Source organism: Equus asinus, chromosome 7 (genome assembly GCF_041296235.1).
Source record: "Equus asinus isolate D_3611 breed Donkey chromosome 7, EquAss-T2T_v2, whole genome shotgun sequence".
NCBI classification, from domain to species: Eukaryota; Metazoa; Chordata; class Mammalia; order Perissodactyla; family Equidae; genus Equus; species Equus asinus.
Window position 1 is genome coordinate 41,436,475 of NC_091796.1, and position 25,040 is coordinate 41,461,514.

Below are 25,040 nucleotides of genomic sequence, written 5' to 3' on the forward strand. Positions count from 1 at the left end.
CCATCCAGAGCAACCCGTGGGATGTGGGAATCAGCAGTTGATTTCTCAAGTCCAGTTTATTCCTCTTCAGTAATACCAGTGATGGGATGGAACTGGGGAATCAGAATTTGATTCCCCAGCACAAGCCAAGGCATATTTAGCAATTCAGTCCCACAGAACCACCAACTATGGGCTTTGCCACTTCAGGTCTGGTTTTCTTTGTAGTTTCTATGCCAGTGTCAGACTCAGATATGGCTCTCCATCCTGCTAGACCTTCCAGTGGGTAACTAGTAAATATACCTCTTACACACACACAGACACACACCCACCATGCTCCCAAGGACAAACACTGATCCTCACAGACATGCTGGTATGAATCTATACACATTTTCCTCTCTGCAAAACACTCAGCACGCCTGCTCCGCCCCCAATAGAGTGATGTAAGGAGTAAACAACGGAGGCGGCTTCCCTTTGTGCCACTTGCTGTTTTCTGACTCTGCCATGGAACACAGTAAAGAGCAAAGCACCTAGTGATGCTCATTTCTAAGCTCATCAAGGGCCCAGCAGATGTTCTGAAATGAAGGATTTTTTTGTTTTCCATCTTGGAGGTCATGTCAAATGCTCATGCAATTTTTTGGGTAAGTTCTGGAAGAGGAAGAAAGCTGGGGTGGGCGTCTTTCAACCTCAGGTCCCAAAACGTGTGCAAGAGGGCTTGATTTTCATCTTCCTGTTGCAAAGTAAGTTTAAAGAAATGCAATTGTTTGTGAAACCAACTTCCTGATTCCATACCATGAAAACCCTCAGCCACCGTGGCTGAGAAAATGGTCAGTTTTCCATTCTGGTCTGTATTTCTCTTTTTCACTCTGCTAATATTTCCTGTTTCCCACGTCATCCTTCCCTACTCTCAGCTACACTATCACTTTCTTGTAGTAAGTCTCTTTACTACAGAGGTAAATAGCCATTATCTGTAACTCCAAAGTTCAAAGAACTCTGAAAATGAAACTGATTTGGTGGCAAAACTGCCCTGTCCTGACCTGGTCTGACTGCACAAGCATGCTGGAGCAGATGGGAGCCGTGCAGGCCCCTTGCACTTAGTGTGGATATCAGTAACAATTAACGGCAGAAGGAATGTGTTTGATTATAAAATGTTGCTACAGATCCTGCCAGGAGTGTTCCACATTAGCTAGATTTCACCGTATTCCTTTTCAAAATCTGAAAACTTCTGAATATGAAACACAATGGCTTCAAAGGGTTTCAGATAAGAAATTATGGATTTGTATTTGCAGACAGTTCTTAGCCTTGACATCTGCAAATACCAACATTTACTTTAGGAATTGAGTCTTTATCTCAGTTTTACCAAGAAGTTTGCTTCTCTCCAATGTGCTTTTCAAAATTCTGGTTATCTGCTTCTGTAACGACCCAAGGAGTGGCTACTCAAAGTCACAGCCTTCTTGTGCTTGTGCTAACTCTCTGTTCTATTTCTAAGTCTGACTGTGTCTTTGTAGGGAATAGTCACTTCTGTTGGGGTTTGAGGTATAAATAGAGTTTCCCATTACACAGGACCTGGACATGTCCCTGCAGGGCCATTAACCCATTCTCCCACAGAAGCTTACAGGTTTACCCTTTCACATTGACAATGGTGTCGATTTCCCAAATGAGGATACTATTAAAAATGTAAATATTGACAGTCCTAAGGAAGGAGGACCTGGAAATCTGGTTTGAGAGAGAGTGTTCGTGCTTCAAATAAAATATTACCTCATCGGCGACTTTGTTTAGCATTGGAATGAATTAAAAACATGTTTTTAGTTCAATAAATAAATGCCAAGCTGAAGCCATGCTGGTTAACTCTACCTACTCTATTTTACACATCAGTTTACTTGCTCTGAATACAAAAATTGCCCATTTTGGCAGGATATTATATTGTTTTCTGTAACTAAAATGTCACGCAATATTGATTGAAAATACCATGCAATGTTAGCTCTCTAAATTTTCCTTTGTTTTGAAATAATTTTAGAAAGGAAACCTTGATCCAAATATTTATCCAATAGATATTGAGGGTCTATTACATGACAGGCCTTCCTAGTGGAGTCACAAATGTGAATAAGAGGCAGTTCCTGTTTTTAAGATTAGCAGACATTTGGTCCTGTCTAAAAGGTCCAGAAAATATTTGGTCCATGCCAAAAGGTCCTGGATGTTGGACCCGTAAGATATTTGGTCCACGTCAAAAAGTCCTTGACATTTGGTCCAGTCTAAAACATCCATGAGCTATTTGGTCCATGCCAAACTGTTCTGGATAGGACCAAATATCATGGACCTTTTGGCGTGGACCAAATGTCTTCTGGAGGTTTTGGACAGGACCAGATGTCCTAAGGGTTTTTAAGATATTCATATACTCGTCAGAGGAAGAGACATATTAAAAACTCATAGGATTAATACTAAAATTGAGGTATATTGTGTAAGATACAAAAACCTAGTCCTATAGGGCAGAGAAGGTGGTATCTGCATTTGACTATTGGGTTTGCCCCATCTGGAGCTGAGTCTTGGAGTTTCAGAAACAAAATAAGTATCTGCTTTACTTACACTTACATTTGCATTTAACTTTTTCCATTAGGAGACAATGTGAAGATCTGGGAAGACCACTCAGGATTCTGGTCCCAGCTCTGCCACTAACTTTCTGACTTATAGGATCCCCATCAGAGTCACCTGGGCAGGCTTGTTAAAAAGGCATATCCCGTGACTATAGTTGAAGTTGCTGTATTATATACTTGAAATTTGCTAAGAGAGTGAAACTTCAGTGTTTTCACCAAAGAAATGGTAAATATGTGAGGTGATGGATGTGTTAATTAACTCGATGGGGAGAAATCCTTTCACAATGTATACGTATATCAAATCATCACGTTGTACACTTTTAATATCTTATAATTTTATTTGTCAATTATACGTCAATAAAGCTGAAAGAAAAAAGCTCGTCCAAGCCCCCCAACCCCAACCCCACCCAACCCACTGAATCAGAACTCAAAGAGCAGGGTCTGGAATCTGCATTTTAAACAGGAACCACAGGTGATTATTTCTCAGGCTAACGTTTGAGAAACACTAGACTAGAAGACCTTGTAAAGTATTTTCCAGATCTACAAATTCAAAGCCGTTGGATTATGATGCAGTGGCCATCCATGTCTTCCTGTTGCCAGCATACCATGCAGACCCATCCACAAACTGAGCCCACATCTTTTTCTCTTTTGTTAATGCATCACAGAAAGGACTGAAAGAGAGAAGGAAAAGCAGGAGGAGTGGGCACCATGGGAGCCTGAGCCACTGGCTCTGCTCGGGCAGTTTGTTGTGCCTCCTGGACCTCCTTGGGTCTGGTTTCACATATACCAGGGGTTGGCCAACCACAGGGTGTGGGCCAATCCAGTCTGCCATCTGTGTTGTAGCTTGCATTCTTTGCAAGCTAAGAATGTTTTTACATTTTTAAATGGTTGCAAAAAATCAAATAAAAATAATATATCATGACACATAAAATGATACGAAATTCAAATTTCAGCATCAAAAAATAAAATTTTATTGGAACGCAGCCAGACTCATTTCATTTACACATTATTTATGGCCACCAGTTTTGTTCAAAGTGCCACGTGATCAGGCTGGTCTCAGCTAAGGTGGTAATTCCATTCTCCTTGTCAGTGACTGATCTAGGGGTGGGCATGTGACCAAGGAGAGACAAGGGAAAGTATTCTGGGGGCTCCAGGGAAATGTCTTCCTCCCATCTAAGTGAGAGAATATTACAGAGAGGAATCTATTTTCCTTTAAACTTTGAACAACGTCATCAGAAGACTTTATGCTTGGATTTTCTGCAGCCGCCATCTTGCACGAGGGGAAGGCCAGAAGAACGGCGGGGATGTTGAGTCAGAGCTCTGCCATCGCTGAGACTCTGTATGAACTCTGCAGTAGCCCACCTCTCGACTTCTCGGTTAAGTATGACACCAATATTTGTATTGTTACACCATTTTAGCAGGTATTCTGTTACTTGCTGTCAAAAACATTGCAACCACTATATTTTTTTCTTTCTTTCTTTCTTTCTTTCTCCACTCCTGGCAGTAACATGAAGAGGGCTGCAAAGTTATTGCTTTTTTTCTGATTAAGGATATTCTAGGTAAAATGATTTCTGACTTGCAATCTAGAAGTAGAGAAAGTATGTTGTTGTTATCTTGCAAAGTAAGAAACACAGAGGGGGGTAACTATAGGTGTGGACATTTTCTTTGAGCCCCACTTAATAAAAGTGAGGTTAAGTAACTTGCCCAAGGTCACATAGCTGGTCAGTATGAATTTGAACCCAGGAGCCAAGCTCTAGAATCTGTGACATTGACCTCTATACATTTTTGCCTTTTATCTGAGTATATCTGGTTTGGATGGGGCTGATGTTGTCCCCGACTTCCTGCCCCCCTTTCCAGGGTGGGCCTGATATTCAGGCATGGACAATTGATGAATTTCATTCTCCTGGCCACAACAACTGGTTTAGGCTGGACGTGTGACACAAGTTAGGCCAATCAGTCTCAACTTCAAGGCTTTTCTGAAACTCTTAGAAAAGAGAATCTATGTCAAGTGACATTGCTGACCAACAGGTTGTACACCTGGAGGGGCTGTTGACCATCATTATATCACAGAGAGAGAGCCAATACTGGAAAATGAATCAAAGGAAAGAGACAGACTGTCTCTGCTGAGCTTACGTGAGCCTGCATCTAGCCAGGCCCGACCCTGATCCACTTTTCAGTTACGGGAGACAACACAGTCTTTTTGCTCAAGCCAGTCTGAGTCGAGATTTTTGTCACTGAAAGACTTGTTATGGGCTGAACTGTGTCTCTGCCCCAAAGTCATATGTTGACGTCCCAACCCTCAGTACCTCAGAACGTGACTGTATTGGAAGACAGCGCCTTTAAAGAAATAATCAAGATAAAATGAAGACATATGGGTGGGCTCTAATCTAATCTAACCAGTGTCCTTACAAGAAGAGGAGGTTAGGACACAGACAACACATAGATCGAGGAGTGACCATGTGAGGACACAGTGACAAGGTGGCCATCTGCAAGCCAAGGACAGAGGCCTTGGAAGAAACCAAACCTGCTGACACCTTGTTCTTGGACTTCTAGCTTCCAGAACTGTGCGAAAATAAATTTCTGTTGTTTAAACATCCAATCTGTGGTACCTTGTTAAGGCAGCCTGAGAAAACAAATATAAGACTCTAAACAATTCCTAAATTTATATCTGGAAGGGAGAGAGTACATGTTACAGATCCTAAAATAAGGAATGGGCTGAGTCAAGGTGCAATGGGGCAGTGAATATCTCAGTTTTGGGCAGGAATCTGCCTGCCTGTCTCTGAATTGAAAGGTAGGATTCTCTGTCATCAGCTAAAATTACTTCTAGCAAAGGCTAGGAGATGAAAAACATATCAGAAGACAAGATAGGGTCCAGAAAGAAGCCTCAGTCCCTGGGGCTGGCCCCGTGGCCGAGTGGTTAAGTTCGCGCGCTCCCCTGCAGGCGGCCCAGTGTTTCGTTAGTTCGAATCCTGGGCGCGGACATGGCACTGCTCATCAGACCACGCTGAGGCAGCGTCCCACATGCCACAACTAGAAGAACCCACAACGAAGAATACACAACTATGTACCGGGGGGCTTTGGGGAGAAAAAGGAAAAAATAAAATCTTTAAAAAAAAAAAAAAAAAAAGCCTCAGTCCCATCTCTCTAGGCTCCTCCCAAACATTTGCCAGACATTTAGCAGCTTGAGAAAGGTGACAATTGTCTCCATTGTAAAGAGCCCATCCATTGTGACATAAACAAAGGGCAAGGGCCAAATTGGCTGTTCCTTAATCTGCCCTTGGGGAACCAGGATGGAAGACAGTGGTTGAAGACTAGGCTGAATGTTGGAGCACTGAGGCCTGTTGCCAAGAGACAAAATCCCACCAGACAGTCTCTGGAATCAAGGGCCATGACTAAACATCTCTGGCTTTGATTATTGGTCGATGGAGTTGCCTATTTTAAAACTGAATATATTGCCCAAGAAACTGTAAGCTTGGCAAAAACAAAAACAAAATGTCATGGTGGCTCAACTTCCAAAGCAATTCTCCAGCTCCTCTCATCAGCACCAACAGGAGTGGCTGTGTGGCCCCAGAGGGAACACTTCCTAATTCCCTTCCCGGTCCTGGTGGTTTGGGTGGGGCTTACCTTCTCCTGCATCCTGCACTGGACAAGTCCAGGATTAGGCAAGTGACCCAGGTTTTATTTCATATTCCATCCCCATGACCACAGTGATTGCTTCAGATATGGACACGAGGCCCCAGTAATTCCAATGAGACTCAATCCTGGAATTGTTTTGCACGAACTATTGGGAAGGTGAAGCATTTCACCCTGAGGTTGCTAAATCCCCAGAATGGAAGCTTCAGGTCATAGCATGGCACCACATGGAAAGAGCTGACTGAAAATGAAGTCAAAATTGAGGAATGAAGAGCTGGGAAATATGCAAGTGAGGAGAAACGCTAAGTACCAATGATGGTGGTTGAACTTTTATGATCCAGCAATGCCTGAAATGATTTCTACCCATGGACTTTTTAGTTACATTTCTCTCCCCCATTTCACTTTTTCTTTTTATTTCCTCCTTCTCTCTCTCTTTCCTTCCACTGCTCCCCCCTCGCCCCTTACTTTCATCCTTTCTTGGAAAGGAAAGTCACTTGCCTAATCTCGGACTTGGCAAGTGCAGGAGGCAGGAGGATGTAAGCCCCACCCAAACCACCAGGACCCAGAAGGGAATTAGGAAGTGTTCCCTCCCGCTGGGGCCACACAGCCCCCTCCTGTTGGTGCAGATGAGAGGAGCTGGAGAACTGCTTTGGAAGTTGATCAGTCACTATCTGTCCCTCTCCCCCCAGCTTCTTTCTTTCTTGCCTCCTCCTCCTCCGCCTTCCTCCTCCTTTCTTCACTCCCTAGATTTGCCTGTATCAGCTGGAATTGTATTTTTGTCTCTTGAACCAAGACCCATGAGTAAGAGAGAAGCCATCAACATTCTTCAGCAGATGAAGACCCAATCATGTGCTGAGACATTGGGGATACAAATTGAATGAGAAGCAGTCTGTGTCTTCAAAAAGCCTTAAACAGAGTGAACGATGGATACAGTGGGGTGTAACATGTGCCATGCTTGTGCTGTGTATGGAGTGTGATGCGGAGAAGGGGTCCTCATTTGGACTGAGGAGTTAGGAAAGGCTTCCAGAAGTTGAGTAGGAGGTAGAGGGAAGGACATTCCAGGAAGAAGGAATAACAATACGAAGGCAAAGAAGTGTCAAATGGCATGTTATCCTTAATTCTGGAGACCACTCATAGTTTGATACGATTGGGGCAAAGGGTGCCCTTGGAGATGTGTTGGCAGATAGGCCCAAGGGTGGGAAGACATCAGATCATGAGGGACCTTTATCCTTCAGGTGGAAAATCACTGAAAGATTTAAGCAGGGGGAGTATGTGGTCAGATTCGTTAATAAGATGATCGCCTTGGCTCCAGTGTAGAGAGTGGATTGAGAAAGGGCAACGTTCTCTTACTTAAGGGACCATGAGAATCTCCCTCTAATAAATGCTAGAAAGGACATTCTGTATTTTACAATATTCTGATGGCCAGTATCTCGGCAGGAGGGCTATGGTAAAGGTAGAATAGAAATTACTATCAATATTAGGAAAAAAGCAAAACAAAAGAAAACAAAGCATATCCTTCGAGCCCCTAACAGCGCTAATATTTGAATCCACAGTAATTAAATTTCTAATGAAAGTCACTGCTACAAAAATCAGTCTTAGTATGAATGTCAGAAACTCCTTTATCCTTCTATGAAAAAGGGTTTATGTCTTTCCACTAAAGCTTAAAGAGGACTCAGGAGTTTAGAGGATTCATTCAAGAGCAACGCTTCAGGGGGCTGGACAGGGAAGCACATCGCATCAGCCCAAGAAAGCCAGTCATCTGACTCCATTGACAGAGGCAGTGCACAGCAGCACGCCATGCATCCTGATGCTCTGACCTGCTTTGTGGCTGAAGTCTTCCACTGTTCCTGGGAGCCAGGTTATTTTGGTTTCCTCTCATCTTTTATACACATACGTGAACATAAGCGCCTGCTGCTCCTGAAAACATCCGGATAGTCCTGGGGCAAAGTGGGCTTCAAAGTTATTTAATTTATGCCTCTTAAAACCTCAGACACTTTTTTCCCCAGTGAAATTCCATGTAGTGTATAGAACTTTTTACCTTTCACTCATTGTCTTCTCCTTACCATTACCTATTTTTTTCTTTTAAAGAAAATGCTCTAAGGCCTAAGTGGCTGGCTATGAACTTGCAGCTTTTGTGCTCCTGGATATGTTTGTTTAGTTTTCCTGAAAGATTACACGAGAATCCACTTTTCTTGGTATGTGTATTCTCACTTAAAAAAAAATGGTAATTTAAAAAAAGTTTCAGTAACGTTTCCTTAGGAAAATGACTGGGAGCACATCCCCATGGCATCCTTGGAGGAGGTCAGTGATTTAAGAAACACTTGTAGCATCTATACCTTTTAATAGATAGGGGTTTGTTGATTTTTAGGATTTTTGGATCAGTCTGGTTTTAATTTTATCCAGCTCATTTAGAAGAAATTGCCATGCTTGTTGTAAAAGGAATCCACCTCACATATCAGGCAGTCATTGTGTGGGAGTTTATTCAGACTACTTTTATGTTTTGATTTGATATGATGGCTCTGTGAGTTCATCTAGCAGCATGAGGCTTAGTTATCTTTCTGCCTGAATAATGGGGCCTGATATTTCCGCACTAGGGAAAATCATTTCCTTCCCATCAGAATCTGTGGTTAATGGCGATAAACATCACCCAAGTATTTCTCTAATAACACATCAAAATGACAGTACAGACCACAAGTAGCAAGGGAAGTAAGCTTTAGAACAAGACACATCTGTGTTCAAATCCTGACTCTGCTACTAACAAGTTATATGACATTAGGCAAGTGACCCTTCGGTTTTTCATCTGAAAAGAGGTATAATATTTACTGCAAATGGTCATTTTGACTTATTAATGAAATAAAATGCTGAGTAAGGCACCTGGTATGGCATCTACTAATGAGAGGCTTTCAAGTCATGGAATTATTCTTCTTATTCTCTCTTCTTTTCATTTCACTATTTGCATTTCTCCCAATATCTTTCTAGTATGGAAGTGGCTTCTGTCCCACATTTACAACATTGATTCTGTTTTGATCTTTTGGCTACTATTTCCTTTCAAATATCTAATCCTTCCTTTCTGATCTTAATCTGTTGTTTTATTTTTCTCTAATGGTGTCACTGTCTGGATGTAATAATCTTACTTTATTTTGCCCATTTTATTCCTCCTACTATTTAAGGTCCCCTTTTCTTCTTGACTGGTTATGTTGACAACTATGATCAAAGTTTCTAACTTCAGACATCAAATTTCACCCACTTCCTGTCAGGGCCTCTTGGGGTGAACTTAGAATCAACAAGCTCACATTTTTTTTCTTAGAAATATCTTTATTACAAGTGTTTTGCTTTGTTTTGTTTGGCTTGCTTTTTTTTAATTGAAATATATGTGACCTGATATATTTTTATTGAAGGCTAACTTAAGATGACTTGCAACCTTTACTGTTTTCATTTTTTATTTTTTAATATTTTTCTATAAATGCTTTATTTAATTTTTATTGCCCCTCACATTTAATATTATTGTTTTTCTCATATGTTTATACCTTCCCCCAGCTTTATTGAGGTATAATTGACAAGTAAAATTGTCAGATATTTAAAGTGTACAATGTGATGGTTCAATATACATAAACACTGTGAAAGGGTTCCCCCATCAAGTTAATGAACACATCCATCACCTGACATATGTACCTTTATTTATTTTTTTTGGTGCAAACATTTAAGGTCTATTCTCAGCAAATTTCAGTTCTACAACACAGTGTCATCAACTATAGTCACCATGCTTTACGTTAGATCCTCAGACATTATTCACTGTGTTTCTGAAAGTTTGTGCCCTTTTACCAACCTCTACTTCTCCCACCCCTAGCCCCTGGCAACCAGTTTTCTACTTTCTATTTCTTTGGGTTTGACCTTCCTGTCCCTTCTCCCCGCTTCCCACCCTCCCCTCCCCTCGCCTTTCTCTCCCTTCCTTTCCCCATTTAGAGTGACTGCACGCAGCATTTGTCTTTCTCTGTCTGGCTTATTTCACCTAGCATAACGCCCTCCAGGTTCTTCATGCTGTTACTGCTTTTAAAGGACAATGACCACGTACACATTTCCTGGCATCTGAATATTGGAGCTCAGCAAGTGAGACCTAAATGTTCAGGTCCCTCGGCTCCCCATGAGGCCAGTCTCTGAATGGTTACACACATAAAGAAAACACAAATTGGGCTCCACGTGGGTCGTTACCAAACATTTCTTGAGAATTTGGAAGCAGGGAATTTATAGTGCGTTTAAATATAATTGTATCTAATTTTAATATAATTGTATTTAATTTAAATATTAACACTACTATTTAAATAACTCTCCCGCTGCCCACAGTTCCAAGCTCCACAGAAGCTCTTATATCCCTCCCCCTCTTTCTCTCTATTCTGCCTGTTGCCCCTATGCCACCAAACTAGTGCTCCTCTTGACTTCCCAGTACCCGCTTTGCTGAGCTCTTCCTACTTTCTCTATTCCCCACATTTCTTTTCCACGGGTAACTCCATGCTCTTTCTTATGAGGAACAACATGGCCACTCTTAGATGTTCCACATCTCCACTCCACCTTGTTTACCCATTAATTCTAACAAAGGCAAATACTTAAAAGAAATTCTTTTTTCTATTTTATTGAGGTATGATTGACATACAAAAAGCTGTACTTATTTAATGTATCCATCTTGATGAGTTTGAAGATAAGTATACACCTGTGAAACTATCACCATAAACAATGCCATAAACGGAACCATCACCTCTAAGAGTTTCCTCCTTCCCTCTTTAAGAAATTCTTGCTACAAATGTGTGAATGTGACTTACCTAAGACTAGACCACCTCCGGCAACATGACATAGTTGTTTGCTCCTGAAAACACTTCTCTAGAGCAGATACAGTTGCAAACCAATAGATAACTTCACTGTTTGCTTCAGAACATTCCCACAGACCAAGTTATTAGTGAAAATAGATTGCTTGCACCTGGGCAAAACCTTGCTCCTTACCACAGTTTCCTTATTTGAGACCCTTGCTTTGCTTTGTCCACGAATCTAAACTACTATATATATATAATATAGTATATAACATATATATGTTATAAAGTTATTTTTATATATTATATATAAAAATAAACTTGATATTTCTATGTAACTTAAATATATATAAAAGTTCCCTTCCTTGAAAGACCCATCTTAAAGCACTTGAGCTCAGGCCGCAGAGCCCTATAAATATCTCTTCTGAGTTCTCCCTTCTGAGATGCTGCTAAGATTGTCAAGATTGTATTCTTTCTTTGGCAGAAAGTTCTAACAAATTTAGCTGTGCTTAATAAAAGGTGATATTTTGGAGAGGTCAAGATAGCAAATAAATATTTTCTACTTTATCTTATGTTCTTGGTAATTATGTGTATGTAAGGACTGCTTGTATTTATAACTTGCTTTTTCCAGAGAATCCTACTTTTAAATTAGAAGAAATACTTAGACCCAGCCCATGGAGTATCCTTATTTCTGGGATGTGTTTAACTTCTAATAGACACAAGTGGATAAGACAACAGCTGGCCGTAGGTTAAATTGAATTTCAATATGATAAATTTGCTTTGTCTCCCAGTTCTCACTGAACTGTTGGCACACCTACTTGTAACCAGTGCTCTCCTGCTGCCCAGGCACGGCACTCAGTCCAGTTGAATTGCATCCCAGGTTCTCACCTATCATTTCCCACCTTCCTGTCTGCCACACATCCCACTACCACTATCACCCCATTAACAGTTTTATCGCTCCCTGGTAAATTCTTGTTCTTCTAACAGGCATGTAATCCTAGGAATCACAGCAGGAATTCCCGTTTCTGATTTCTCAGAGCTCATGTTCAGAAGAACTGAGGACCCAGAGAGTCTGTTTATTAACAATATGTTAAGAATTTAGCTTTCTCCATTTTGAGGTGTAGGAAGGTGGGAAGAGAGGGCGTGAGGGTGAAGAGGAGGACAAGGAGGGAAGAGATAAAGAGGACTAAGAAGGGTAGATGACACGGCACCTCTTGGCACATATCACTGAGAGTCTCAGAAAATAGCACAAGTTAGCATGTTACAGTTTGGAGTTATGACCTTCCAGTAGATCTTTCTTGTTTAATCTATTGTGAAAATTAATAAAGGGAAACCTCATTTAAAATGGAGTCAGGAGGCCAGAAGGGTTTGCTCCCATGCAGTACCATTCAAGGTTAATTACAGGAAAGATAGTCAATTACAGACCCCAGCAGAAAGAAGTCAACAGGAAGGAATGTCAGTTATAGGAAGAAATGTACACTGCATCCCAAACAGAAATGACTACCCCAGCAACTCAGCCAATGAGAAGCCATAACCACTCTGAACTCTTGCTTTTCTCCAATGGACTTTGGTTCAAAACAACTCCTCCCAATTTCCTTCTTTTTCTCTATAAACTAATGTTCCTCTTCTTTGTTTGTTGGATTTGCCTATGGTCTGCCGTAGCATGCATACCTTGATTTGCAATTCTTTGGCTGTTCCCAAAAAGACTCGTTTCACTGGTAAAATACCTGGCTGTTTTATTTTTAAGGTTGACACTATGAAACACAGAAAAGTTGCCTAAAGTTCTATAATTACAGGCAGAACCAAAAAGACAATTTACCTATGACCACTCAACATCTAAAGAAAGGAGTGAACTGGAAAAAAATTAGGTAGTCTGCTGGCCTTTAAGAGCTAGGTTTTAGTCCCAGGAAGAGGGAAGCTCATATTACTATTCTAGGGAGAATGGAGTGACACTAAAGCAAGCATTAGGCTTCAATACATTATATGATAAATAATTATTGAGTGGCTACTGTATATCAGACACCAACAATGGAAGATGTTTCATCATTTTTTCCTCAAAGTTCATTAACAGGTGAACATAGTTAGGGATCATTATGTTTTTCAAGAAACTCACAATCTGTTTTTAACCACATGCCAATTTAAGTTGTGATGGTATGAAATTTGTGTACATGAGAAAGAATTTACATCTAACATACTCGTCCCACATTATCCTCCTCTGTGCCACTTAATTATAGAATGTCATAGAGCAATTATTGTGGGATCTAATAATGAACTTCATTGGTAATGAAATTTCTTAATGACTGATATGTTGCAGGCAATCTTGCTCATGATTTTGGAGGTTTATAAGCCTTGAAAATTACTTGGGCAATACCACTGACTTACTTTAGATAAATATCTGCTTCTCTTCTTACCTGTACTCACAGAATTTATACTCTATTTGCAAAATTGGACTATGGTATGAAATGCTCTATAATATGTTTTAATTATAGGAGAACAGACTGTTCATTCTTCTCAGTCATTTACTGACAGAATTGGTGTCATGTCAGCAGATGATGTGAGATTGATAAAATGTGCTTCAATTATAAAATCCGAATTAATGTAAGAGAGACTACTAGATACCACCTATTTATTCTTACCCAGATCTTCCTCTGTAAGAGGAAGTAAAGCAATGAAGAAATTTGGGTAAAAACACAGATCAGAAAATATTAATTTGAGGACATATTGTGAAGGCTCTGTAGAAGAAAATGAGGGGAGTAGGTGCACAAGAAGGTGGAGAATACAAGAATCACGTAAATTGGGAAAGTTCTGTGTGTTAAAGGAAATAAGTGAAGAAGAGGGAGAGGAGGCCACTACCCAAGGGAAATAATGAGAATTTGCATGGAATACGGGGCTGGTCTGAGAAGTAAAGGGAGTCAGCAGAATCATCAGTCTGATCAAGGGCAGCTGGCCTTGCTGGACCAGAAGGTGAAGCCCACAGGAGCACAGGGCTCCCCATGGTGACGAAGCCTGAGCGAGTCCAGTGCAATGAGTTGAACTAAGCTATCAGCTATGTAGGCTTCAGTAGAAATGGTCAGAGTCAACACCAGCTTGAATTCCCATGCTCTACCAGCTTTTTCTTCCTTGAAAATGTCCCTTTCAGGGCCCAGCCTGGTGGCATAGTGGTTAAGTTCACATGCTCCACTTCAGCAACCTGATTTGCTGATTCGGATCCCAGGCACAGACCTACACACTGCTCACCAAGCCATGCAGTGGAGGAATCCCACATTCAAAAAATAGAGGAAGATTGGCACAGATGTTAGCTCAAGGACAATCTTCCTCACCAAAAAAAAAAAAAAAAAAAAAGTAAGAAAAAGAAAGAAAAGAAAATGTCCCTTTCCACTTCTGTGATCAGACATACCCCATACCATGGCTTGATTTCCCCCTAAAGAGTGCAGATGCAGCACCTGGAATTACTCCTTGAAGTCTGCATGGATTTGATAGGAATGTGTGGAGTATGAACCTTGGAGAGGATGGAGGAGAAGAGATTTTGGTGTGATTTAGGGGAAAAAAGTCACTAAACTCCAAAGTTTTTAGGGCACTAAGTAATCTCCAGAATATCAATCCTTGCCCCAGCCTTAAGCCTTGAACTATTGCTGATTCGTATCCCTGGGGTGTTCATCGGTGATGGGTTCAGAATGAGGTGTCTCCTGATGGAATTAGGGAAGGAGTTACAGACACTGATGGGTCAGAGAGAGGCATAAAGGCCACAGCTGGGATACAACTCTGATCTCAATATGTTGAAGGTTAGGAATGGATTTAGGGTCAAGAATGTCTGGTAAAGTTCTGTACTTAGTATGAAGTAGTTTTTTAAAAGTGGTTTTATGCTTTGACCAGGAACCTTTGATTTGGCAAAGTGGCAAAATGTATCCTCTGTCTAAATATCTGTAACAAAGTCACACTTATGGAGCCAAACTTGTGGCAGTTTAAGAGGAATTAAAGAAGGGAAAAGACAGACCCATTAGAACAACTTAGATATGAAGTGATTGGGACTTGAATTGGAGATCCAGCAGCAGATGGTGCAATAACAGTATGTCTGAAAAGATCTTGGAGGATGTATGAGAGAAGTGGAAATCAGTTCTGGCAGCTCCCAAATGCTGGTCCAGGGCTCTGCTGGATCATTTCACAAGACATATTCCTGGGCTCTATACCAGAAATTCTGATGCAGTCAGTCTGAGGAGGGGCCTCGTTGGGGATTCTGATATATACTCAAATTTAGGAGCCATGTACTACCAGTTCAGAGATCTCAACCTTGGCTTCACATTAGAACCCCCGGTTGAACCATAGGCAAACACTGCTGTTCAAACTCTACCCTATACCATTTAAACCAGAGTCTTTGGGAGGGGCTCGGGCACAGGTATTAAAAAAAAAAAATTCCCAGATCATTCTAATGTGCAACCAAGATTGAGAACCACTGTTCTAGACCATAATGTGCTTGTTATACTTCAGACTTGATGTTCTCACAGCCTAGTGACAAGTGGCAAGGACAAGCATCCCCAAAACAGAATCATCTGGCTAAGGATAACCTACCGTGAAATATTTGGCATTTATTACTATTATTTTTAGGAAGAACATAAAACAGATTGGGGGAAAAATGGTTGAATACCTAATTCAAAATATCAGGATGGTGATATCTAGTTTTGAATTTAGATGCTTACTCAGAATTTTAGTAATCATTCCCCCCACCCCGCCATAATAATATTATTTAAGGTAAAATGCAGAAAAATAATTTCCAGTAATCTTTTAATTCAGAGTCTTCGGGGCCATGAAGTAGATGATTTGGTGATTGGGGTGGGTGAGTGGGAGTGTGCCAACTCAAGATATATAATTATTCCTCTTCTTGACTTCGAGTAAATTTGAAAAAAAAAAAATGACACAGGAATTAATTGAAGCTTACAGAACAATATCAAATAATTATCCCAAACAATTATCTGGTGTGCTGAGGTGGCACAGACCTTCCTATACTCCTGTCCAGTCCCAAATCTAGAGCTTTCTCTTTCACTTCCCTGATTGGAGTTGTAGACACTTATCTCTCCAGGAAGACAGAGAATCTTAGCCTGCCTCAGGCCCAGTCCCTGCAGGCCAGAGCATTCTGGAACCCCAGGCCCACCTCCAACAGCAGGCCTAAGGCCCCTCCCTGGTATATGCATTGCTCACTGTTCATGGCTCACCAGTGAGCTGAAGGAGAAATGGAGAACCTGCAGAAAGACTGAGAAAGAACCACAGGTGAGCCCATCCTTTGCCCTCCACTATCTCCAAACAAGTGTCTGTCCTTGTCTCAAGGCAATGACGGAGTTAGAGGCAGAGAGGAGAGGCTTGAAGTGTTCTTCAGCGTTGCTCCTTCCTCTTTACAGAACTGACAGCAGCATGAAAATAAGCATTTCCCTTCCCTCAACTGCACACAAGATATTCCACTGAATAAGAAGTGTCATTTCTGCACATTAATCTCCTTTAAGTTCAAGTGACGAGAAGACAATAAACTTAAACTCTCTTTAGCATTTTCCTGGAATCTTGAAAAGCTCTTGCAAATAGTGGAAACGTGTATAGAGAGTATATAATATAAGGTCTTAATGAAGCTTTATCCTATTAAAAATAAGATTTCTATAATGAGGGGAAGGCAATTTGAGAATAGAGGTCTAGGAAGGATAGCACCATTTAAAGTAGGACGTCGGCTCCATATTAGAGAGGGAGCGTGCAGACCACATGGAGGTCACGATCTGCAGTCAGAGGTTTCGAACTATGTTCGAATGGTCTATTTTTAACAACTTCTTTTTTAGTTTGTGATCAATAGATTCTCCACTTCATTTAACTTGAAAGAGAGATAAGCCACAATGAAATGATCTGGATCTTAATTTTTCATGCTGAGGAACAGGGCATTTTGCTAATTCCATAATCATATCAACAAACAAACTAGTTTATTCAATTTGTTAGAAAATTTGGAATCGCACTTGAGCAGCTGGCTGTCTTTGCTTGCCAAGTTAATTGTAATGAATGATCTAATTTCTTAAGTAAATGGGTTTGAAAAAAATCTTGGATTAAATAGGTTTGTAACTAAGAGGCCGAATTATTAGGTTACCCTGTTACCAGTACATGAGAAACCCCATTTTGGGGCCCGGGGCTGTATTAACAAACATCACTTGATAATGCGACCTTCTTCGGTCATTGGTCAGCTCCCAAAATTAGCTGGATGAAGCAACTGGAGTATAACATAGCAGTTTGCATTTGAGGGCCAATGCTACATTTGATAGGTCAACATGGGACTGGATTTTTGGTTCCTATTTTTAAAGGATTGGAAGGTTAGGCATGTCCTGGTACTTTAGGTCCTGAATGCCTGGCTCATCTACTTGTGATCATATTCAGTTGTCTCCATGAATAAAGAAAGCCCAATGGCCTGTCTTTCTGGAACAGCCTGTGGTACTAAGACGTGGCCCTAGTATGTGCTACCTTCAGATCTCAACTTTTGAAGGACTTGGCCCACTTATAAGCAAAACAGAAAAAGATATCAAAAGGGCTACTTTTAATAATGATGTTATGAACAAGACTATCTGATGTCAATAATGACCAGAGTCTAAGACCCTCCTTTTTGAGCCAAATTGATGAACAGTTTCAAATCCGCCTGCCCCACTGCCTTGCGCCGGCATGCGCTGCTCCCAGACGGTCTCTGCAGGCACGAGTCCTTCTACTGAGTTCCAGGTTTGGGGATATAAACCTTTCCCAGGCCTGCACCCCCTGTAGGCGGTCTGCAGTGTGCTTTCTGACTCATGGCCTCTCTGCCTTCCAGACAGCAGCAACTCCTTTCAGAATTCTCAGGGTGTATGAAAATGGAGGCTGAACATTTCTTTCCTGTTCTGGCCTATAACTAGTTCTTTGAGATGAGAATAAATCACTAACAATGAAATATTCCATCAGGAGACTTATCTTCTAAAAACTGCTCTCTGGGGAAAGATGGCAGTGTTAATAGATGATCAGATAGATGATCAAATAAATGTCTTCCTCACAGCCACTGAAAATCCCCCAAAGAAGCAATAACAGAGCAGAAAATTATACCAGTGCTGAAGCTAACAAAGTTCTGAACAGCAGATGATAAATCACAGGGGATATTCCAGAGGAAGCACAATTTGAACTAAATGAAAGAGACTCCAGGAGTCAACCTGCAACTGAACTGCTTGGCACATTGCTGTGTGGTGGATGGCACATCGGGGTGATACTGAAGTCCTAGCTAATTCCTTGCAGTTTAGGGGGGCAAGGGCTATCTGCATGGATTGGTTTTGGCAAAGACAGGAAATTCCCTTAAGTTTTCTTCATGAAAGATTGCCAAGAGTGGCAGAGTTGGAGGGTAAATTTTTTTCCCAGTTTTATTGAGGTATAATTGAGAAATAAAATTGTAATATGTTTAAAGTGCAAAATGTGATGATTTGATATATATATATATACATACACATGTTATAGGATTTGGAGGGTGAATTGGTCCACCAAACAGTGTTGGAAGTAAAAAGTGCTCCTCAGCCAAGAAAAGCCAATTTTTTTTTTCCTCTTTTAAACCAAGGGAAGTTGGTTTAAAACCACCAGGGCTCCTTCCACCTTGAGGGATCGTGGGCAAAATGTACAAACTTCTCATTATAAGAGAAATAAACTGGGGATGTAATTTACAACGTGATGACTCTAGATAACACCGCTGTATAGTGTATTTGAAAGCTGCTAGGAGAACAGATCCTAAGAGTTCTCATCACTAGGAAAAAACCTTTTTTTTCCCCTTTCTTTATTTTGGTATCTATCTGAGATGACGGATGTTAACTAAACTTATTGTGGTAATCAATTCACAATATATGTAAGACACTAAGTCAGTATGCTGTATACCCTAATCTTACACAGTGCTGTAGGTCAGTTATATCTCAATAAAACTGGAAAAAATTTAAAAAATAAAAAATAAACCAAGGGATCTGTCAGAAAGAAGCGCCCAAAGACACACGTGTGCGCGCACACACACACACACATACACTAAAACTATAAAACCATGGGTTTAATAATATTTACACAATATGCAGGCACCCTACTAAGAGCTTTATACGCATTCACTCATTTAATTGTCCTCGCATCCTATGAGGGAAATTCTTGTGCTACCTCTATATTATAAATGGGGAATGGAGACATTAAGAAGTGAGATAATTTGTTCAAGGTCATAAAGTTACTAAGTGCTGGGGCCAGAATTCCAACCAGATTCAGGCATCTGTTCCCTTAACCACTGCACTATTCTTTGCACCACATGGCGCTTTGAAGAGATCATTTAGAGAGTCTAACAAATCTGACCAAGAAAAGAGAGAAGATATAATACTAAAAATGGCAAGTTAGCTCATTCACTCCTTAATATATTTATTGCGTGTCTACTATGTGCCATGCTGGGCACTTGGGGTTTCAGTAGTAGAGACAAGGGACAAATTCCCCTCCCTCATGAGTCTTACATTCTAGTTGGAGAAGCAGAAAATAAGCAAATGAACAAACATATATTTCAGGTAAATTTGTGCCTTAAATAAAGCAGAGCAAGGGGGTTGGAGGGGAGGCTATTTTATTTTTTTAATAACTGAAAATGTGCATTTCATTTATTGAAATATAGTTGACATATAACATATTGAGCATTTCTGTCTTTATATTTGATTTTTTAGAAATCATCTTTTTATTTTACCTTTTGTTGAGGTCACATTGAGTTATAACATTACATAAATTTCAGGTGTCCATCATTATATTTCAATTTCTGTGTAGATTACATCATGTTCACCCCCCAAAGACTAATTACACTCCATCACCACACGTGTACCCTGTCACCTCTTTCACCCTCCTCACTCCCCGCTTCCCCTCTGGTAACCACCAATCCAGTCTCTGTCTCTATGTGTTTGGCTCTTCCAAATTGGATTCTCAGCTATGGGTCTCTGAGGAGACGAAAAATGCAGCTATGGGGAGAGCCAAGCAAAAATCTTGGGAAGTGTGTTCCAGACAATAGGAATAGGAATGCTGAGGTGGGCATAACCTTGGTGTTTTCAAAAAATGACAAGAAATACAGTGAGGCTGAAGCAAAGAGGCAAGAGGAGTAACCTTAGAAAATGACTTCAGAGGGGTAGCTTTGTCTATACTACTCCAAAAAAATATTCTAAGTCTGACCTCAGTGGGCACCCTATTACAGGAATATAGCCACTCTTGTAAACAACCCATGCTAATTGCTCTGGGGCACTAGGAAACATCTGAAAATACACATACGAGTGATTATGGATATTATAGTTCCTGTGTGCTGTGCCTGAAATGCATTTTTAAACATTTACATGATTCTAAGATGCATTTATTTGGACTCAAATATCAGTTGATGATGCTCTAACTGGTCCTTTGTAAGTGAGTTCAGAAAGCATATTCCAACAGCCACCATGCTGGTGTAATAGTTTAATTTTCCAGAAGGACCCCAAAGTCCTATTTATAGCACCTCTGTACTTAATTATCATACTAATAACCATACATAACTGGGATGACAGCATTATTTCCGTGAGGAAATTAATTCTGGGTTCAACTCAGTGGGGTCAACTCCTATCTCCTCACTCTCCAGTTCCCATACAGCCCACTCTGGTTCTGCTGCTTTATGGGGTCTCAGCAGTACTAGCAGCGAGCTTTCTAGGGTTCTTGTGGCATCGGAGGGAGCCCTGGGCAGTTAAAGAGGGTTCTGGTGATCCAAGCGGTAGTAGGGAATCACACACGAGTCCCCAGAAGCATCAGGCGGGGACAGAGATCCCACTTGTCCTCAGCAGTGGAAGGAAATGGAAAGTAAAAGTGATGAGAAGACAAGCAGCCAAGAGACTAGAATCTCCAGCGATTCCAGGAGAGGGGAGACATTCAGTCTGTAGCGCTGTGTTGCCGACGCCAGGGGGCACCATTGTCATTGGAGGGGTTCTTCTCCCGCAGAATTCACTGCCCTCAGAATTGTATGATGTGGGGGCCCTATTTTCAAGGGGAAATCCGATGAGGTGAACTCCTGAAAGAGACATCTATGTCCAGGTAAGAGATGTTTATATGTCAGGCATTTGTAAGTTGGAAACTGCCTTACAGACTTTTACTTATGTATTACAAAGGTCTCCATATGTTAAAAAATAAATATTTAATAAACCTGGAGATAAAGCAGGATTATTTGGCTTTGTGGGGTCTTTTTCCTTCCTCTCCCCAAAGTCCCCCAGTACGTAGTTGTATATCCCTGTTGTAGGTCCTTCTACTCTGCTATGTGGGATGCTGTCTCAGCGTGGCTTGATGAGTGGTGCTAGGTCGGTGCCCAGGATCCAAACGGCGAAACCCAGGGCTGCTGAAGCAGAGCGCACGAACTTAACCTCTCAGCCACAGGGGCCAGCCCCTGTGTTTTTTTCATAGACCAATTTGCGTTAGTTTAAGTGATAGTTTCTCTCCAGAAGTGCATTTGGGACGCATCTTTCTGGTTGCTTTGTAGATGAATGCAAAGAAAGGTACTGCTGGAGACAGGAAGAATAATTAGGAAGTGATGAAACAGTCTAGGTAAGAGATGTTCAGGCTAAATCTAGGGCAGGAGAATTTGACAATGCTTATAGGTAGTAAAACTGGACAGACTTGAGAAATTTGATATGAAGGCAGGGAGGGAGAATAGCATAGGATGCTGCCTGGCTCCTGGTTGACTAAGCAGGTGATAGTGAACACTGATGAACAAACAGTTTTGGGGGAATGATGGTGAATTCTCTTTTAGACATGTTGAGTTTGATGCACCCAGGGAATATCCATATGGAAAGATCCAGCAAGCCTGGAGATCAGCGGGGAGTCCAGAGTTGGAGAGAGTGATCCAGGTGGGCATACTGGTGACAAGCCAGGAGAATGCAAGGAACTGGCATTAAGAGTTTATAGGGGACACAATGTCTAGGAGAGAACCTTGAGGATCAGCAGCATTTAATGGTCAGATAGAGAAGTAGTGGTAAGAGGTTATGTTCTGGAAAATTGAAGTCTGTGTCTTTTACTGGATTTACAAAGCACCTAAATCTATTTGCTCCTGGCTACTTAATACTGTTCAAGGATGATTGTTAAGAGCACTCACAATGCACATGAAATAGGTTGCTTCTTCCTCCTTTAAACCCTTATGGAAATATGTCTTTATGCAATAATTTGCAAAGAATTTAACATCAGTTAAAACAGGATTAAATAAACAGACTTTCGTGATCTTTTACAGGAGACTTTTAAAAGTTATGAATATTGGCATTGACTTAAAAGATTTTGTTATGAAACAATAAACTATTTCTGCCAATTTCAAATTGTTTTAGTTAACCCTGTTAATATCGATAAACTTTTCATGTTTTTGAAATTGTCAATAATGAGTATGTCATCATTTTCTGATCAGAAAACACATCTTAGTTTTTTAATAAAAAAGTAGTTGGAAGCAAAAATGAAAAATATTCACAATGACTGTGTGATGGTTGAATATGTGTTTGTTGTATTGTTAAATTACAATATCTATTTAAATTTCAAAAAATTAAATAGTTAAAAATTGTTTATTTTCCATATTATTCAGCTGCAGCCAGCAGTGAGAAAATGTGATTACAAAGTCCTTTCTGTACCTTTCGAATGTGCCAGGATTTAAAATCCATAACCACAATTTATTATGTAATTCATTTATATGTCAAAGACTATATTCATAAATACAAATGAAAAATCATTCTATAATTTTATTTTCTAGTTTTATATTTTTGACCAAAATTCAGTAATAAAGAACTATCAGTATTTCATTAGTGACTGAAGACCAATTCTGTTTTAACATGTGCGATTCTGTTTCTGAGAGATCTCAGTAGAGCTGTGGTTCATTCAAGTTCTGATTCTCCCCACAGGCACAGCCGTCGACTGCCAACATCACAGGAACCAGCTGAAATGAAGGCATGTAGTCAGAGGAAAACCATCCTGTGAGTGGCCATTTCAGGCCTGTGCCCCTAGACTATTTGGAAGGGGGCTGATGAGGGGACCACAGGAACGGTCACGGCAAGTTCTCAGAGCAGCCTCTAGAGGGCAGAGAAATCACAAGCCTGTGAGCAACTGTGCGCCAACAGCTACCCGGGATTCTGCAGCCTTTCCTTAAAAATGTTATGTGCTGTGCCCTTTCATTTCATCTCAAAGTGATTTGTTTTCATGATACATGGCACCAAATTTGAAAGTTACAAAAGGATATTCTTATTCCCTAGAAACAACCAATATTACTCATTCTTTATATATCCTTCCAGAGACAGTGTGTGTGTGTGTGTGTGTGTGTGTGTATTACCCTGCCTCCTCTCTCCTTTTATACAAATGGTAGCATCGATACCCCCCCTTTTTTTTTATTGTGGTAACATTGGTTTATTCCATACATCCTATTCTGTATCTTGCTTCTTTCACTTAATATTATCTTAGATAAAATTCGGTGTAAGATTAGAGGGAGCCTTCTATTTTCTTCTTGTTTACGGCTGCAATTATTCTAAATATGAGTGTGCCATAAGTTTTCAACTGATATTTCAGTAAAGGGCATTTCGTTGTATCTGCAGTACTACAGAATCTTATGCATGCATAATTTCACTTACGCATTGAGTACAACTGTAGGTTAAAAACAGGGAATTGCCTCCTGAAGATCTGGGGAGCTGGCACGCCTAAAATCCCTAAGGCAGGCTGGCAGGCTGGCAACTCAGGCAAGAGTCGATGTTGCATTCTTGGGTCTGAAATTTGTAGAGCAGGCTGGTAGGTTATGAACTCAGGAAGGATTTTTTTTTTAATTTCTGTGGCTAATTCATTCATGCATTCACTTTTAATTCAGTCAAAAAGTATTCAATATGTTCCAGGCTCTATGCTAAGCACAGGGTACATAATGTGAGTAAACATTTGGGTGTTTTGGACTCAGGTCCCATTCTTAAGGTGCTTTCACAGACTTTTGATAAATCTGTCACGTTTATGTTACGTTGCTCTATTTTCCCTGCCTGAATCAAGGAGACACTTACTTCCTCTCTCCTCATCCTCCCTTATTGACCCCAAATTATTTCCCACTGCCCTGCTCCTGCCTGCAATCCTGTTTTGACTGGCTTAGACATGTGACACCCTCCAACCCCCCAGCTTTCATAGACGGGCAGAGCTGCTGGTTGCTCAGGCGCCTCTGCAATCAGGAACACAGTCTCCAAGAACCAAGCCCTGGTTGCTGTAAGCCCCATCCCCCTTCTCTGAATCTATCTGATCCCCAGGGGTCGAGCCCCCCAGACTTCTGCCAGTGATCCCTGTGAAGCAAGACCCAAGGGGGCCTCCCGGGAAGTATCCCACGATGCTGGGGAAGCTGGATGTCCACCTTAGGCTCTTGCGCTCTTTTTCCCACTGGAGAAACCATAGACAGAGGGAGCTCCTCTCAGTGTGGTGCTGTGCTGGCCTAGGGGAGGGGCGATGCGGTCAAAGTGAAAATGCCCCTCTTATCCTTCTGACATGGTGCTACTTGGTCTCTGTGCTCCACGGTGGTGGTTTAGCTCACCCCCTGGGTTTTGGGCTTGTCATAATGGTGTCTCAACTATGGATAGTTGCTAGCTTGTCTTCTTGTGAGGGAGACTGAAGTCAGGAATGGGCTATGTTGCCATCTTGATGACATCATTCTCCAGGAAGGATTTCTATAGTATAGTCTTGAAGCAGAATTCCTTTTACTTAGGGAAACCTCAGTTTTTGTTCTTAAGGTCTTCAACTGGTTGGATGAGCTCCCCCCACATCATCAAGCATAATTTCCTTTACTTAAAGTCAACTGACTGTAGATGTTAACCACAGCTACAAAATACCTTCACTGCAACATCTAGACTAGTGTTTGACCAGACAAGGGGCACCGTAGCCTAGCTAAATTGACACATAAAATTTAACTGTTGTATCAAGTTACTCTCCCCAGAGGCTGTACTGATTCACTCTCTTACCTAGAATGTTTGAGAGTATCAAGCCCAAGGTAGCATTAGAGGATATTCATCAAAGCATTTTGAAAGAG

The 25,040-nt window shown here is 41.0% G+C and overlaps 1 long non-coding RNA gene across 2 annotated transcripts; it reads left to right on the top strand.

Moving 5' to 3' along the window:
• The first annotated feature begins 446 nt into the window (after positions 1–446).
• Positions 447–23,475, top strand: LOC139045660 (uncharacterized). 2 transcript variants are annotated; one of them, XR_011504477.1, is made up of 3 exons: positions 447–617; positions 3,831–3,948; positions 22,903–23,248. It is a non-coding gene; the product is annotated as an uncharacterized lncRNA (long non-coding RNA). The 2 variants fall into 2 exon arrangements; XR_011504478.1 differs by having other exon boundaries at positions 455–617; positions 3,831–3,943; positions 22,903–23,475.
• The last annotated feature ends 1,565 nt before the right edge of the window (positions 23,476–25,040 follow it).